The following is an 18,523-nucleotide window of genomic DNA, read 5'->3' as shown; positions in this document are numbered from 1 at the left end:
TCTCTTCTAAGAGTTTTATCATCTTGAGTCTTATGTTCAAGTCTTTAATCTATTTTGAATTAATTTTTCTGTTTGGTATGGTTCAATTTCATTCTTTTTCATGCGCCTCTCCAGTTGTTCCTACACCATTTATTGAAGGACTGTCTTTTCCTAAATGTATATTCTTTGTTCCTTTCCTATAAACTAATTGACCAATTATGCTTGAGTTTATTTCTGGGCTCTCTATTCTGTTCATTGATCTATGTGTCTCTTTGCGTGCCAGTATCATACTGTTAGTTAACATATAGTGTAATAATGGATTCAGGAATAGAATTTAGTGATTCATCACTTACATAAAACCTCCAGTGCTCATCCCAACAAGTGCCTTCCTTAACGCCCATCATTCATTTAATCTTTCCCCCCATACACTTCCCCTCCAGCAACCCTCAGTTTGTTCTCTGTATTTAAGAGTCTCTTGTGGTTTGCTCTCTCTGTTTTTATCTTATTTTTCCTTTCCTTCCTCCATGTTCTTCTGTTTTGTTTCTTAAATTCCACATGTGAGTGAAGTCATATGGTATTTACCTTTCTCTGGCCAACATCTTTTTGATCGCCAAGTAATATTCCAGTGTGTGTGTGTGTGTTTCTGTGTGTCTGTGTGTGTGTGTGTATTTATCCAAATTTATTCATTTTTGAGAGACAGAGAGAACACTCCCATGCATGCAAATCAGATAAGGACAGAGAGAGAGGGAGAGAAAAAATCCCAAGCAGGCTGTGCAGAGCCCAATCTCATTAACTATGAGATCATGACCTGAGCTGAAATCTAGAATGGGAAGCTGTACTGACGGTATAGTTCTGCAACAATTGAGTAAATCAGTATTTAGTTTTTACATTATTGCCCTTTCAATAGGATTCTCAGCTTTATTGCACCCATATTTTCTCTTGTATTTTAAAAGTTTTCCTAAATTTTTGTGCACCTATGACATTCATTCCCAAATATTTTGGCAGAGTTTCAATATCCTCACCATATATTTAAACAGCATCGTTGGGTTTTTCTTTAGCCCCCCCCTTCCTCCTTCCTTCCTTCCTTCCTTCCTTCCTGTCTTTTGATATTTCTTAGACATTCTTAGATATTTCCCCCCCTCCTTCTGCTCCAAATTAGACTGGTTAATCCTCCTTCATAACTGGAGTCCTGACACTTCTCTTTTTTGATGATTCTGGGAATTACCTTTACATTTTTCCTTTGTTGATATTCTATGTCCTGGATAGGATGTTTTTATGGTTTTTTTCTTGGTTTATTACTCTCTGCTGGAGTGTATAACCTACAGGAACCTCTTGAAAAGGGCTGTAACTTTATTAGTGCTTTCAATTTGAGATGTTGTGAGGTTCATCTTCTTCTGATTCCCCCATGGTCTTCCTTGGCTTTTAGCTTTCTCTAATGGCGATGTCAGTTACTATCCATTCTTCTCCTTTCTAAGTTCCAAAATTTTATTACATATCTTATTTGCTGTTGCTTCCTATCCTATTTTATTTATCCTTATATGTTTATACATATTTTATTCTTCTTTCATTTTAGTGGGGTTTTAGGAGGATGGAGGTAGTAGCATATTTGTTCAATATACCACCTTAAACAGAGATCTCTCATCAAAGCTTTAATTACCAAAATTGTAGAACAGCTAATACACTGTCTATAAGGTGAAGGGCAGGGGAAGCTCAGGAAAAAAAATTATTCCAGTGGCCAGTTGCTGCATTAAATTGCTCTGCCAGATGGAAATTATGCATTTCTCACTATTAGGTATATATATCATGGGTTGGGTTTTTTGTTTTGGTTTTTTTTTTTTTTTTGGCTTCATTTAATTTTAAGCTTCACTAAACAAAATGGACACTAGATGGCTCTATAAAAGCATATATATTCAGAACATTCCATTTAGTTCAAGAATTTGAAGGCATCATAAAATCTTTGATAACAAAAGAAAATTAATTTTTTAGGTATAAGAAAATGAGTTTAAAACCACTATTAGCTATTAAGGAGTGAATCCAGAAATTTGCAAATTTTCTAAGTGCCCTTTGTTGTCAATAAATATTTGTCAAATAGCTGCTAAATGCCAGGTACTATGAGAAGTAATAGGTCTATTGTCCACAGGGGATTTAGCAGCAACAAAAACTCAGAAATGAAATAAATAATTGCAAATGATAAATTAAGCAGTTTCAAATATGTAAAGTTTTATGAAAAGAGACAAGATGCTATTAGAATATATATCAGGTTACCTAAAGTAGACTGAGTCAGGGATGGCTTTGCTGAGAACGTGAAGCTCAAGCTGAAGTCTGAAGGATCAATAGACTGGTAAGGTAGCTGCTGAAAAGATGTGTTTTCTAGGCAGAAGAATGGCATAATTAAGTTTCCAATGACATGAGAGAGAACATAGAACTGAGAGAGGGTCAAGCCGACTTCAGGAGAAGTGGGCAGGGGAGGGGGACAAGATGAGGCTGCTGAGGTCCACAGAAATGCAATTGATTTCATATTGAGTCTAGGAGAGGTGAGAAGCCATGAAGTCCTTTAAGCACACTAATATGTGATGGAATTTACATTTTTAACAGATAATTCTCATTACCTGTGCAATATAATGTGGGCTCCATTTCGTAAAGTTTCCAACCCTTTCAAGTTGTTCAAATCATTAGATTAGTAATGGTCACCAAAAATAATTGAAATTGTTGTATAGGAGCAGTAGCTTTGAGGAGCTAACCTAGAACCTAGTTAGGGACACGGAAGTCCCCAAAATAAAACAATCAAAAGAGACTTTGGAAGAGAAATATGTATGATTGTATGCATGAGTATGTATGAATGTGTGAGTATATAATATATGAATATGTAATAATAAATGGTCACAGTCAACATGACCTATATAATAATAATTTTTTTTTCTGCTATTACTTTACTGCAGTTGATACTTGGTTTGGATTATATCATGAGGTGTGAAGGGATTGATATTGAGTTATGATGGTATAACTTTGCCTACTTTTGGTCATTTCCTTTATATTATAAGTAACATAATATTGTCCTCTGTTGTGTCTTTGTACTATAATTTCGCCTTTATTGTTTGAATCTTCATTCGGTCCAATTGAACAACTCAAGCAGTAGAAACATGTTATAGAATTTTCATAGAATTTCTGGAGTTGGAAAGGATCTAAGTGACCATATTTTTTTGGATTTCACACTGTTTTCTTCTTTTAGGGTATGTCAGGATTGGCTGGGAAGTAGATGAAGGTTCAGGTTGGCAATGTTCTGCCTACACTTTCTCTTTAACTGGAGAAGCTCTCCCTATCTTTTGAGTTTTGTGCAATATTTTCTTTGAAGAGAGCTTTATGCTACTGCAAAGTTGCTACTGCAAAATACTCATTTTCATGGGAGGATACTGAGGACAATGGTTGTAAGTGGATTTTTCTAGATCTGAATGAAAGAAACAAGATTTTTCCCTACACTAGATTTTTCTAGTGTAAGAAACTCACTAATTTTATTCCCTACATAAATAAATGGTGTGTAAATGAATTTGTGTGAGTTATTTTAATGAGAAAACCCAGGTTTTGAAATAACAGAGTTCTCAGAAAAAGCTGGAATTAAGAGTTATATAATGAGCTCATGAAAGAAAAAAAAATCATACCAGTGTGTGCTAAAAACAGTTTTCTTTTTAAAATTGTACTGCTTTGTTTAGGTCTATGGTTAGGTTTAATAACTTTTACCATAATTCCTTATAGGTAAATGGATGTCCAATTTTTTTCTAGTTCTTTTTAGAAGTATTTAGAGGGAAGCTGTACAGGAATTAGTAGAAAAGAAGTAGCAAAGTATTTTTCAGTTAAGAATTGGCAAAAGAGTGGCACCTGGCTGACTCAGTCGGTTAAACATTTGACTTTGGCTCAGATCATGATCTCACAGTTTGTGCGTTCCAGCCCCGCACTCTGTGGNGCGAGATCATGACCCAAGCGAAAGTCGGACGCTTAACCGACTGAGCCACCCAGGCGCCCCCACCGTATCATTTTAAAGTCACAATGTGAATACAAGGACATGACTGCCATTTTCACGTTAGTAGGTTATAAAGATTCAAATGATGGAATAACAGGATAAATATTCTTTTTTTTTTTTTCCCCTAGGAGAAATGGACTTCTTTTAGGGGTTTGGTTAAGAGCACCGTGAAATATCCATGGAGGCATACTGTGAGTAGGAGTAATAATCACAGTATTTAACCACGATGGAATGTGGTGTAAAGCAATCAAAATGATAGCTGGTAGTAGGGCTGGAGTGAAGGTTGGGCATCCCCTGCCATGTCAGATATTATCCTTCTGTTACTGGATCCAGGGTTGGCTAAGAGGAAAGGATGAGGAACTTAGGGTAGTAGCTATTTATAAGTAGTATAAAGTATTTCAGTGTACTGGTGTGTTCTGGCCAAGAGTTAGCCCTTGTTATGGGAATAGTTTCTTTGAAAATTGCTGTGCTGGAAATGTTTCTGGATCTACCATATTTGTTTCTTAAATCTCTCCACTCTGCCATTTGTGCACTTGTGGATTTACTCTTCAGATTCAGATAACACTCTGGCTCATGATCCCATCTTTGTCTCTTCCCACATCTACTGATATTTCAGGATTTGGTGGATCAACTGTCTCTGTAGTCCTGGTGACTGACCTCAGCTTATTGATTGTTGATTATTTTCTATAATTTTGGTTCAAATAGTTCAAAGGATGCTATCACACTACTCAATGTAAGATGAGGAAAATATAGTGATAGTATAGGGAACTTTGAAAGTTAAAAGATGCAATTAATGCAATTAATTCAGATGTAATTAATATTTACACTCAGGTAAAATACTTAAATTATTTGGAAGGCGGTAAGTGGTCATAAATTTAGACATTTCTTTAAAAAAAGTATGATAAACCTCCTGAGTTAAATGAAACTTTAATTAATGATTGTTTAATTAATTTAAGGGTACTCAAAACTATACTTAGTTACTGGATTATTTTCAACCTTGCTTTAATGAAACACTTCCCAACTTGCTTGATCATAAAAATCATGTATGGTGCTTATTAAAAAAATACTTATTCCCTTTCCATACCTTTCCACACCTACTGAATGAAACTTTCTAGGGAAGGACCTGTAAATATGAATATTAAAAATTATCCCTAAGTAAATATTATGAAAAAATAATTTGGGAATTTGGGAGACACTGTTCTACTTTGTAGATCATGTCATTGTAAGTCAATGTTGAAGAACAATCAGAATACTTAGTAGAATATCTAGAAAAATAATAGCTGCTCAGTTTATAGAAGTAATATTTTTATAGAAAATGCATTCATGCTTTAATATATCAATGCGTTAGAATGGTATAGGAAAAAATTGCAAAAGATTTAGAAATGGACAAAAAGATTATTGGATGTCTTCAGTGGAAAACTGGCATTGTCTAACACACACTTCCAGGTTATATATTGTAGATCAAAAGCTATTTTAGTACTTTTTAAGTAGTAAACATTCATAATGATGTAAATGATTCTTTTCTATAGAAAGACAAATTGTAGGGGCGCCCGGGTGGCTTAGCCGGTTAAGCGTCCGACTTTCGCTTAGGTCATGATCTCGCGGTTCGTGGGTTCGAGCCCCGCGTCGGGCTCTGTGCTGACTGCCAGCTCAGAGCCTGGAGCCTATTTCAGAGTCTGTATCTCCCTCTCTCTCTGACCCTCCCCTGCTCACGCTCTCTCTCTCTCTCTCTCTCCTGGAAATAAATAAAAAAATCTTAAAAAAAAAAAAAAGAAAGACAAATTGTGTCCCACGGAAATGCAGTTTTTATTGTCCTATTGGCATTGGCCAAATATCCTGTTTTAAGCAAATCTATTATTTCAACATTTCTGTATTTATCTATCTATCTATCTATCTATCTATCTATCTATCTATCTCTCTCTCTATCTCTCTATCTCTCTATCTCTCTATCTATCCATCTTTCATCTCCTCTCACGCTCTTTGGGCTATATTCAAAAGAGTTGTGATATCTTACTGATTTTCTCAAGAGATAATGAGTCAAATGATATCTTTGAGACATCTAATTTAATATTTACATGACATTTATAATTATACTCTTTAAAATTTTTCAGTAGACAATGCTATCCACATCTTATTTATGCACCCTGAAGAGAACAGAAACCAAGTCATCAGTTTCTCTAATATTGCTTTTCTACAAGTACCATGCATTCAAAGAGTATGCAGAGTGCTTTGTTGAAATTAATCAACCACCCTAGACCTTGCTTTTTACAAAGTACATCTAGTGTTAAGAGTTTTAAGGAATTAAGAAAGCAGTTTCTAGGGACAAGTCTAGTTTGGTGATTTTCTCCACTATATTAGATGATATGACACAAGGCAGTTTTTAGAGCAGAAGGATCACAGTTAGGGTACTGCATGGAAATCTAAACTGGGTTTCCTGACATTTGTTTCCTGACCTGGAATTGAAAACCTCTAATATGTGCCCTAGCCTGGATTGCCCAAGAATTAACTGATGCAACCCTGATTCCGTGTTGTGTAGTGTCTCGCATAGGTGTATTTTGTGCACTCTTTATGAGTTTAGTTCTTGAACTTTCTTATGCGGTAGATATAAGACATATTTCCTGTTTCAGTGACTCACAGTGGAGGCAGACACCTAGACTTATTATGATATTAATAATAGAAGGGGGTACAACAATAAAGTTACCATGGAAACCCATTACATGACCAAGGGGAGTCACAAAAGGTGACATTTAAATATGGTCACACATTTTTCTCTAGAGTAGAATATTTATTTAGTCTTTTAATTACAAAAGCAGTATGTGAATGTGTTCTAGATTTTAAAATGTCAAACAATGAAGCAAGGTCTCTAAGGATGACTTAGGGAGGTAGACAAGTCCATGAGGAGGAGGTGGGTCTAGAGGGAAGAGATACACCAGGGAGTAGAAATGTGCCAACAAAGTGGAGGTGTAGGAAACCATGGCACATTTGGGGGATATGAGTAAATTGTTCAATGTCAGTGGGATGCAGAATATTGTGGAGAGTGACTAGAGATGAGATTACAGAGAGGGTTGAGTTAAAGTTGTGAAGAATTTTGTATACCATGTTTAGATGTTTAGTTTTTTCTCCTTTTAGGCAGAGCAGTAACGTGATTGGATATGTATTAGAAAGATGATTTTAGGAATGGACTAAAGTAGAGAGAGTCTAAAGGTAAGTCCTCTCAAGGAATTTTGTATTCATAGTCCATTTTAAATCTTACAAAAAGGCAGATATTCCCATTTTCTGAATGAGGAAATTGAGATCTAAAGGAATCAGGTCATTTCTCCCCAAGGTTATGAGCAAGTAAGTGGTAGAACAGGGATTTGCCCTCATACCTCTAAGCCTAGATTCTTTGTTCTCATCTTTGCTGCCATTCCTCTGGAGAAGTTAGTCATTAGGTAAGAAATGTGGATGGCAAGCATTGAAGGTATAAATGAGCATAAAACAACTAGGCCTCAGTTAAGTACAACAGTGAGTGTTACTAACTGTGGGATAGCATTCAGAGAGCTTTGGGCCTAGATATGAGAAAACCTGCATTCTTATCCTGTCAGTGATCTTAACTAGGTGGGTGATTGTGGGAAGTCAGTGAAGTATTTTGGGATTTCATCTCTCTATAGAGTAAGGAGGTTGATCAAGCTAATTTCTAGGTTCTCTTCCAAACTCAAAAGTCTGTATTTCTTCATAAATATCACCATGGGCTGGTATGCTTAGAGAGAGTATCACAGAGGATGTGAAGTTATTTATTATCATTTTCATTTTTATTTGAGATGTGATGATTGTCTTTTCCCTCAGTTTTTTTGGCATCATATATGTGCTTTTAATATAGGACACACCACATTACATTGTAAGTGCTTACAGGGGTGCTGTTAAAAATATTTAATAGCCACTTTGGCATAGGTATGTACAAATTGGAGAAACCCAGTTATAAACAGGTGGAAAGGTCATTTGGTGCACACTAGCCGAGTTTCAGTTCTGATTGTTGGCACGTCTGACTCTTCTCTGGACTATGAGTGAGTCACTGGAAGGAGCTGTGTCATTCTAATTTTGGATCCAACATCCTAAGGCAATGCTTGCCTTCTAGTAGATGCCTAATCAATATTTGTTAGATGAACAATTTCCAGTGTGTCTTCAGTGTTTGACAAGCTCATGTGCTCAATGCATGCAGCTGTGTTACATGAGCTTGTACTGAAAGAAAAGGACTTTTGAATGACTTTGCTTTAAAATTTTTTTTTTAAATGTTTTATTTATTTCTAGGAGAGAGAGAGAGAACGTGAGCAGGGGAGGGTCAGAGAGAGAGGGAGTCACAGACTCTGAAACAGGCTCCAGGCTCTGAGCTGGCAGTCAGCACAGAGCCCGACACAGGGCTCGAACCCACGAACCGTGAGATCGTGACCTGAGCAAAAGTCGGACGCTTAACTGACTAAGCCACCCAGGCGCCCCAGAATGACTTTGCTTTTAGAAGAAAGCTGACCACCCTGGGGGCAAGCAGTGACAGAAGTACCTAGGATACTGGGCACTCATTAAGTTCCAATGATCTTTTATTCCTTCTTTCTAGAGTCAATTATATCATAAAACTTGAACTGCTTTAATTTTTTTCATCAAAAAAGTATTTCAAGGGCAAAAACCTCATTATGTCTTCACACTTACTTTATAAGCTGTGGCATTTTCTAGTTACAGTAAAAAAAAGTCAATGTAAGTTTAAGTCTTATCAGCATCTCAGGGCTCTTCTTTCTTAATCTCTTACTGACAGAAAGAGATTTCTGTCCTTTCCCTTATTATCTAATCATGTTATACTTCGATTGTGAGTCTTCCACAAGCTCAGGATGGCTGACTCATCATTCTGAATTTATCTTGGAAGCAGCTGTAAGAATTAAAAAAGAAAAAAGGCCTTGGTCAAGGCATGTGGTTAAAACTCCTCTTATTTGTACCATAAATTGTACAATCTCTAGTTCTCTGGTACCAGACTACCTTAACTATAGCATCAGGGCCTGGATCAAACTGGTAAAATTGCTATATTGAAGACATGGGGCTCCAAACAAATGTTTAGAAAATGTGTTTCTTCAAAGCTGTAATGATTCTATCTGATTTTTTTTCTTGTTTTTAATTCTGTGTAATGAGGTTACTTCATCCATTTCTTCTGTATTGCGATATTTAGTTTTCCTCTAATGTAAACATTGTTTAACTTTTAGCAGGATTTGAATGTCTTCCAATTATACATTTTAGTGTCTCTTATAGACTTTTCTTCAAATAGATTCAGTTCTTCCATGTTTTGAATTCATGGCATCATTGTGAGATGAGACATGATGATGCATGTGTGGCCTGTGAAACAGAATTATATGGACATAATTAAGTGTATTGGCTCAGGAATCCTCAGCCTGAATTTAAATCCTGGCTTTGTCTCACCCCTCTCCTCCAACTGGTTGTACATCCTTGAGCAAATTACTTTATCTGAGACTTAGTATTCTGATATTTAGAGTGGTGTGGTAATGATACCTAGGTCATGGAGTTCTTATAAAACACTTAGCATAGGATTTGGAACACAGTAAGCTAAAAATAAATGTTAACTTGAAAAGCAAAAACATAATGAAACTCCAAAACTTATAATGTACATATTATATATAAATAGTACTACCCAGGAAGAAATAATAGCTGGCTATTTAAAAATTCATCTCTTAAATGAATTTCATGTCTTGACATTGATTGATTGATTCATTCTCTACTTTATTATTATGCACAGCACGCTGTGAATATGAATGAACCCCAGTGGTTACTTTTGATTATTGCCCGCTTCCCATCCAGTTCAGTGTTGGAGTTACTCTTACTATTTAAACGTCTTGAATCCTTTCAGCTGGGATGAGATACTCAGCATCTTTCCCATGAACATTTTTCTATGGTCTTCTTTTGCTTCTTGAGTTGTTGGCCACTCGCATCTTGTCCTCTATTCCTGACCTTTTCTCTTCACTCAAGCCAACCCCAAATGCTCACCATCCTTTTCCTTCATTTCCTCGAAATACTACTCACAGAGGCACTTATGTGTTAGATTTATTTTCTGAAGGATTTCCTATATCTTGGAATCGTGTACTGGATGATCCAAAACTGAATATTTCATAATTGTCTTCCTCCACTACAGGAAACTGACTTTGTTCCCGAATCTCCCATCCTTTCACCTTGGGCTACTCCAGCTTCTCCAAAAAGCTCACTCTCTATCCATTAATCTCTTTTTCACACAGACTCCAGAGCTTGATGTTTCTCCGCCTCTATTAGGTAGAACAATTCAGTTCTATGTCTGTCTTAGTCCATTTTGGCCACTGTCCTGAGGGCTTTATTTTTCTAAGCAAACATTTTCTCCTTTAAGAGGAAATCTGTTGTCAACTTTAGAATAAGATTCCTTCACCACCCTTAACTCAAAGATAAATAAGCTATAATTTTTGCTAATTCTCCACATTTTACTCTCGACAGAGTGATACTTTATTTTTTTTAATGTTTATTTTTGAGAGAGAGATAGAATGTGAGCGGGAGAGGGGCAGAGACAGAGGGAGACATAGAATCCAAAGCAGGTTCCGGGCTCCAAGATGTCAGCACAGAGCCCCAGGAGGAGCTTGAACTCATGAGCAGAGAAATCGTAATCTGAGCTAAAGCTGGATGTTTACCCGACTAAGCCACCCAGAAGCCTCAGTGCTACTTTAAAATTGTGAGTCAGTTCACTTCAACCCTCTGGTTGAAATGCTGTGTGGCTTCCAAACTCAGAGTAATCCACGGTCTTTTCAATGTTACAGGGCTGCAAGAACTGCCTGGTCATCTCGTTGGCTCCATATTGTCCTATTCTACTCCTCTCTCATTCTTCTCCAATAGCACTGGCTTCTTTGATGTTCCTTGAACCTCAAATATACCAGACACATATACATCAAGCATATTTCTACCTCAGGGCTTTTGCACTTGCCACTCTTTCCACCTAGAAAGCTGTTCACTGGAAAACTCACCAGAGAGAGACACGGTAATATGGATAAAGGCATAAAAGAGTATAGTGTTTTTAGGAACCAGAAGACTTTTAATATGGCCTGACCTTAAGTTCTGCACATGTATGCAGGGCAGCATAGCCCCAAGTATCAGCTATAAACCTGTTGTATTGGTGCAGATTTGTAGATAAATTAAAGAAGCTTCAGCATCCCTCAGTTGCATGAACTCCTTCCAAGGGCCTGGAAGAGACCTTATCAATGTATTTAGAAGGTTATATGGTTTTGTAAAATTTGTAAAAGTAAGGCATTTTACCTAAAATTGGTTAGAACAGTGGTTTCCTTTCATTCTGACTCACCTTTATCACACTTCTCATGCTGAGTGGTGTTGGAATGGTTGCGGGCAATTTTGGGATCTGGTGTCAGGGAAGATGAGCTGGGGGTTCTTTTATTTGACTTTAGTGGAATAATATTATGTGGTTCACAGTCACTTCTGGATAGTTACCTTTTTGCTAACTGTTTCTGAATGACTTCCAAGAATGCTACAATCCATTGCACCAGTTGAGCTGGTAGGGCCAGGAGTCTTATTGTGATGTGACAATGCCCTTTAGTGGCCAACACCAGCAGTAAGGTAGTGAGGAGGATCACATGAGAAATCATCAGAGCCAGAAATTAATCTGAGCAAAATTTGTCCCACTTCCAGCTTATATACAAAAGAAACTTGTGATTTCCCCAAATTTGAAAACAGACCTAAACAAGCTACATGCATTTCCTACTAGCTGAAACAAACTCCCTAACTGCATTTTCCGTTTCTTGCTTCTCAATTTATGGTGCTGTGCTGCTGATGCAGGCAGGTTGGGTCCCAGGACTCAAAGGGTGTCCTGAAGGACCAGCCAACAGGGTCCCTGGCTGCATGCATGGTAGAAATCAAACACAAGCCAGCAAGACGTGAAAGTAGAGTTTACTGAAGGTATAAAGAGAGTCCAGGTACAGACAGATGTCTGAGAGGCTCAGGAAGGAGGGAATCTTGTCTTAGTTCAAGGTTCTGAGTTTGTTTGTTTTCTTTGTTTTTTTTTTTTTTTTAATTTATTTTTGAGAGACAGAGAGAGACAGCACAAGCAGGGGATAGTCAGAGAGAGGGAGACACAGAATCCAAAGACAGGCTCAAGGCTCTGAGCTAGCTGTCAGCACAGAGCCCGACATGGGGCTCGAACTCACAAACTGTGAGATCATGACCTGAGCTGAAGGCGGATGCTTAACCAACTGAGCCACCCAGTCACCCCAAGGTTTCTGAGTTTTTACTGAGGATTGTGGTCTGGTGTACCTGTACTTTCAGGCATCCAGGAACTGAGTAGAACGTTTTTACGTTTCATTTTTACGAAGGCCCACGTGTTATTCCTTGGAGCCGGGGGTCTGGGCATAGAGGTGTCAAACATTGATGGTCTGGAATATGATGAATATGATGGTTTCCTTCAGTCATTCTTACCGGGTCCTTCCTTTGATGTTACCTATTCTAAAGAAATTATTGACCGCTTGTCCCTTGCAGAGGGATACACTATTTGCATTTTGAGACATATGTAAAGTGGGGGTGCAGGTCCTAGCAAGAATAGAAGCAGGAAAAGGAACAAAAAGCAGGTTTTATGGAGTCCTTCAGCTTCCCTATCTCACAGAGCATGAACCTGTGCAGATGACACCTTATGAGTGACATTACAAATTCCTGCCATCTAATAAGATTTAAAATAGCCCATCACTCTTACTTAGCTGTCTCTTCATCCATCTTTGATGAACTATCAAGTTTTCTCTTAGAATTATTCTAAAATTTCTTTCTTTATCTGACTGGGATGCTAACTCACACCCACATGACATCCACAATTGATACGTGATTACACTTACCAACTGTCCCTGTTTTCCCTGGACCAAGGGATTTCTAGGGAAATGGACTTTCAGGGCTAAAATGGGAAAAGTCTTGGCTAAACCGAGATAAGTTGCTTGGCTTATGTATCCCTGTGTTATTTATCAAGAGTAACAATCTAAGTGACAGCTCATGGGACTTTAATCTTCTCTCTGCCACAAAATTACACTTTGTTTTTCCCCTCTGCTTGTAATTTATTCCCACATGAGGAAAATTATTTTTCCTTTTCATATATGATCCCTATAGCCGTGTCCTGCTATATTGCCCTTTGTCTTCGGTATCCTGACTTTTCAATTGACATCTCCTTTTTGTCATCTTAAATGTTACCTTTTCACCAAGTTCCCTCCCTTCATCTATAACAACTTCACTTGGCATTTTTTTACTTATGCTATCATTCTATCTCTCTCCTTCCCTCTTATAAGAGATTTCTCAAGAGTAGGCTATGAACTATGTCTGAATTCCTTCATTACTTCTCTTGCTTTTGGCCTCAGCATTTCACTGAAACAATTCTCTTAATAGTTCTCTAAACAATTGCCATGTGGTTCAACAAAGAGTCTGTTGCTTTTTAGCCTTCTGCCCCTTTGGAGTCTCTGATTTTCCCTTGTTAATTTTCTTGACATGCTTTTCTGTCATGGCTTCTTTACAGGGCCCCACCCTAAAACTCCCTTTAGCTCTCATTCTTTCCTTTTGTTGCCTCTACTGATTTCTTTTTCTCTTTCCATCCCCTAAAAGTTGGTGTTTGTCAGTGTGCTGCATTTAATCTTTTCCGTATATGTTCTACTCATTGGCATTTTATGTATTTTCTTAAGTTTAACAATTATTTCAAAGATGGTTTCAAACCTTTTATCCTTTTATCCAGACCCTACCTTGCAACTGGATCATTTATTCTTAGCTCTATCCTGGATAATTTTTAAAAAATTATTTTTTTTTGATGTTTATTTTTTATTGAGAATAAAAAATAAACAGAATGAATGAACATGAATAGGGGAGGGGCAGAGAGAGAGGGAGATACAGAATCCGAAACAGGCTCCAGGCTCTGAGCTAGCTGTCAGCACAGAGCCCGCCGCGGGGCTCAAACCCATGAACCGCGAGATCATGCCCTGAGCTGAAGTCAGATGCTTAACCTACTGAGCCGCCCAGGCGCCCCTATCCTGGATATTTTTTAACAAAATCCTTCTGAGCTCTAAACTTACAATGTCTAAGTACAGGACGAGGATATATTTTTTTCCTCCATACAGAAAAGCTCCTCTTCCTAGGTCCTCTGTTTCTTTTAATTTGGGGCACCTGGGTGGCTCAATTCACTAAGCATCCAACTTTTGATTTCAGCTCAGGTCATGATCTCATAGTTCTTGAGTTTGAGCCCTGCATCAGGCTCTGAGCTGCCTGCAGAGACTGCTTGGGATTGTCTCCCTTTCTCTCTGCCCCTCCCCCGCTCACTCTGTCTCTCAAAATAAATAAAAATAAAGTTTAAAAAATATTTTAAAATAGTACATCTGTTTTTTTTGTCATTTGTGCTCAGAAACTTGAGATTACATTTCTCCATCCTGAGGGGTTCCTTTCTCCTAATACAAATTTAACCAGTTGCTAAGTCATGTATAGTCTAAGTCAGAAATGGCTCTTGGTTTTTTTAATTTTTTTAATTTTTTTTTTTAAATCCAGAACTCCTTCCCCAGGTTAGGCCCTCATGACATCATCTTAACTTCCTGTCCTTGCCTGTATTCCCATTTCTCATGTTTCCCCACCAATTCATTCTGCACTCTGCTTCCTTAGACTGACTTTCCGGCTTCCCTAAACTATGACCTACAACTACTCTTTTAAACCCTTACTTTCTCCTAGTCATCCCTGAAACACATATATGCTCCTTTCCAAGTGATCTTCTAGTTATTATTTAAATATCTTCTATGAGGGGTGCCTGGGTGGCTCATTTGGTTAACTGTCCGACTTTGGCTCAGGTCATGATCTCACAGTTCATGGGTTTGAGCCCCGTGGCGGGCTCTGTGCTGACAGCCAGCTCAGAGCCTGGAGCCTTTTTCAGATTCTGTGTCTCCCTCTGTCTCTGATTCTCCCCTGCTCACGCTGTCTCTCTCTCTCTCTCTCTCAAAAATAAAATAAAACATTAAAAAAAATAAATAAATATCTTCTATGATAAATCAGGGTATTGCCTTGTGCCCATGCTTCTTTCCATTTAGAGTGACACTATCCCATTGTTGGCTTTTAAAATTCATGTTTAAAATTCATGATTAAAATTCATGACACTTCCTCTGATATCTTCTGAATCCTTCATCATTTGTGGCCTTCTGATCATTTACCTCTATTACTTTCTTTTGTTATCTTCTTTGGTATGAACCATATGATGTCCTCATGAAATTAAAATTCTGAGATGAGAGAGACTGTCAGACACTTTCATATGCTCTTTATAGTGACTTGTGCCCAGTTTAGGCTCAATCAGTGTTGGTTGAAATGTAGTGGTTTATTTTAGTTTTAGGTTTCAGACCTAAAACATTATTTCAGAAGATCATGAACCTGTACTTGTTTCTACTTGTTGATTTGAAAGGCGAAAGCAAAGCTGAAGCAAATTGCCACCAGGTGGCAGTGCTACAGAGCTGCTCCCAACCTCTGATGTAATCTGGATAGAAATCATTTACTAGGACATGTTCTGCCCTGATCTATACAAAATCACGGAATCATAGCTATTGGCTTTGGAAGCGACCTAAAGACTCTTCTGTCTTGCATTTTAGTTGTAAAGATGAGGAAACTGAAGTACAGTGTGTGTGTGTGTGTGTGTACACAGAGAGAGAGAGAGCTAGAAAGGATTTTTCAGGTTATTTAGGGTTTTTTACAGATAAGGAAAATGAAGTCATGACCAAGGAGATGTATTAGTTGGAATACTTTTGACTTTGTCATAAATTCAACACAAATTGGTTTTTAAAATTAAAAAGAAAGGAAGGCAGTTTTTGGCCCAACTATCTGAAGAGTCCAGGGATAAGCCTAGCTTCAGGCAAGGCTGGAGCCAGGGTTCCAGTCTCTAGCTTTTTATTCTGCTTTCTGCTGTGATGGTTTTATTTGAGGTTTTGCATTTCCTGCCCACTCTTGTCTTTTGTTATCCCTACTGGTAGGTGTATCTGCAAAAAGCATAATTTCCTTTTCTAACAGTTTCAACAAGAACCCTGGAATTGAGTCTCATTGGGCAAACCTGGGCCATGTTCCAGCTGGAGCAAAGGGATGGGTGGGTGCCCTTCATCTCTCTGAGAAATGGAGGTTGGTTTGGGGCAAGGTCAACATGTATAGTTTTCTATGAATAGTTTTTCATTTCAGGATGGTGCCCAGCTGAGCTGGTGATTGGGAACTGAGATCTAACTGAGGCCCGCTTGCCGAGGTATGATATATTGGAGACGCATCTGCTTAGATGGGAAACTTTTTCTAATGTGCCTCAGGTCACTGCATTCAAAAGAATGAATGAGCGCTGAGTAGACCTAAAAATGTCCACTTCTGGTGGCAATTAAAAAAAATTATGGCTAAATGTGGTTTTCTTTTTCTTTATTTCTATTTCTAAATGGAAGTTTTGATTGTATTATACAAAATGTGTGGCGATTTTGAGTCAGAATGCCAACCTGGAATGTTGGGTCCGCCAAATGTTAGCTGTGTGAATTTGTTAGGAGTTTTATATTTCTCAGCTTCAGTTTACTTATAGATAATAACCACATCTCAGGAAGAATGAAGGATTAAATGAAACATAAAAAAGCCCATCCAAGAGCCTGGGACATAGTAACAGCTCAATTAATGTTAATTAATTGTGGCAGTTTTTCAACATGAGCCCCAAATTCTTTGACAATTTTCTCAGAGAAGGATGGAATCTATGTCCCCTTTTCTTGAGTTGGGGAATGCTTGTGACTGCATTAAGTAGTAGAATATAGAAAAGTGACACCATGTGATGCCTGAGCCTATCACAAAATGTCACGTAGCTTTCTCCTGGAATGCAGCTTGAAATGCTTCTCAGAAGTTCCCTCTCAGTACACTCCCTCTTTGAATGAAGCCATCATGTTGTGAGAAGCTCAAGCCACACAGAGAGACAGATTTCCCTGTAACCTTTCAGTGGGAGGAATATCAAAGAATTTTAGGGTCATGTTTTAAAAATTCCACATGCTGTGTTAAGTACTATGAGGAGTGTGATTTTCCTACAAATACTTATTTCCTTGATTATTATAAGGATTGTCTGTAGCTATAATGGTTAAGTTTATGTGTCAGTTTGGATAGGCTATGGTGCACAGCTGTTTAGTTAAACACCAGTCTAGATGTTGCTGTGAAGACAGTTTTCAGAAAGATCAAAGACCGAGCAAAGACTTGTGAGCTGACTTTGAACTCAGAACTGCAACATCAACTCTTACCTGAATTTCCTGCTTCTCCAGTCTATGGATTTCAGGCTTGCTAGCCCCCACAAATACATGATCAAATTCCCTAAAATAAAGACCCACTACACCCCCATATATATCATTATGTCTATCATTCTTTTTATTGAGAACCTTGACTAATACAATAACTAAATATAGCAAGACAGAAATCTTTTTAACATAGAATAATTTCATTTCCATCATTAGATGATTCAGGTACTTGATATCCTAATCCACACTTTAGAATTTAGAGAGTACTTATGCTGTTCTTAAATTATCCTACATATGGTTAAACTTTGCAGCCCTAATAAGAATTTTAGCCTCATGTTGCATAATATTAATCTTTCATCGCCTATAATTCCCATTGTATGGAGCTCAACTTAGTAAACCTCTGGGGATTGATTATTCCTTGGCAGTGTGTAAACAAGTTTGCCATGCCGAGAGTAAAACTATCATTGTGAGGGCTGTGTGCCTGCTTAAGCACATTCTGAAGTGACATTTTTTGTTTCACTGTCTCATCAACTCATTATGTAAATGTCATTATTGGGCAATTAATAATTGCAGGTAGGTGTGGGAGAATAGTTTCCCCTATTGACACAGAGATTTCTGATCTGATGATTGGAGATGTTATGTGACTCATTTACAAGTCTTCTCTTGGGGGAGTACATCAAAGATGCAGCTTCATGATTTAATGAATTGACTCAAATTACCCATCCTTTTCCCACCTCTTACCAGCTTTTATGGCTCCTGGGTCTAGCTGTCTTTATTTGTCTCATCTGAGCCTTGCTGATGGAATCAACATAACTTGCCCCAAATTTCTGTGCAATACTACTAAAAAAATTCTTCATTTCGTTAAATTATACTGAATTTTTAAGAGGAGAAGCATGTGGAACAATGCAGAAATTAACCAAGAATCTAAAGACCTAGAATCTGATATTAGCTGTTGGCTCTTTAAATTGACATGAGTCCCTGGACATACTTCCACACAGCCTCAGTTTTTATCCAAAATGACAAATTTGAAAATTTGGTTTCTACTACTTGGTAACTATTAAATTTTTACTTGGAACTGTTTATGAAGAGATCCTTTTTGCCAAGCTCTTACAGCGAGTCATTGCTAAGATGTTGCTAAAAGGAAGCAGCTGAGATGTGTCTAATTTATAATTTATTAATTATAACCAGCTGCAGGGAAAGGAAGGCAGCTATTAGATGGGGTGGGAGGAAAGAATGAACTTTTAGAAAGTAC

General features: G+C 37.7%; 2 long non-coding RNA genes across 2 annotated transcripts in view; both read left to right on the top strand.

The window, feature by feature from the left end:
• LOC144237662 (uncharacterized) overlaps positions 1 to 4,179 on the top strand; it is a 63,597-nt gene extending 59,418 nt beyond the window's left edge. The window contains exon 4 of the long non-coding RNA XR_013336917.1: positions 4,123 to 4,179. This is a non-coding gene — a long non-coding RNA (uncharacterized LOC144237662). The remainder of the gene's footprint in view (positions 1 to 4,122) is intronic.
• Positions 4,180 to 6,806: 2,627 nt separating this feature from the next.
• On the top strand, positions 6,807 to 16,371 carry LOC144237654 (uncharacterized). The gene is made up of 3 exons (XR_013336912.1): positions 6,807 to 6,899; positions 7,124 to 7,198; positions 16,208 to 16,371. It is a non-coding gene; the product is annotated as an uncharacterized LOC144237654 (long non-coding RNA).
• Positions 16,372 to 18,523: the final 2,152 nt, after the last annotated feature.

Source organism: Crocuta crocuta, unplaced genomic scaffold (genome assembly GCF_008692635.1).
Source record: "Crocuta crocuta isolate KB4526 unplaced genomic scaffold, BGI_CrCroc_1.0 scaffold235, whole genome shotgun sequence".
Lineage (NCBI taxonomy): Eukaryota > Metazoa > Chordata > Mammalia > Carnivora > Hyaenidae > Crocuta > Crocuta crocuta.
The sequence above is the reverse complement of the archived record's forward strand: the minus strand, read 5'-3'. Positions and strand labels throughout refer to the sequence as shown.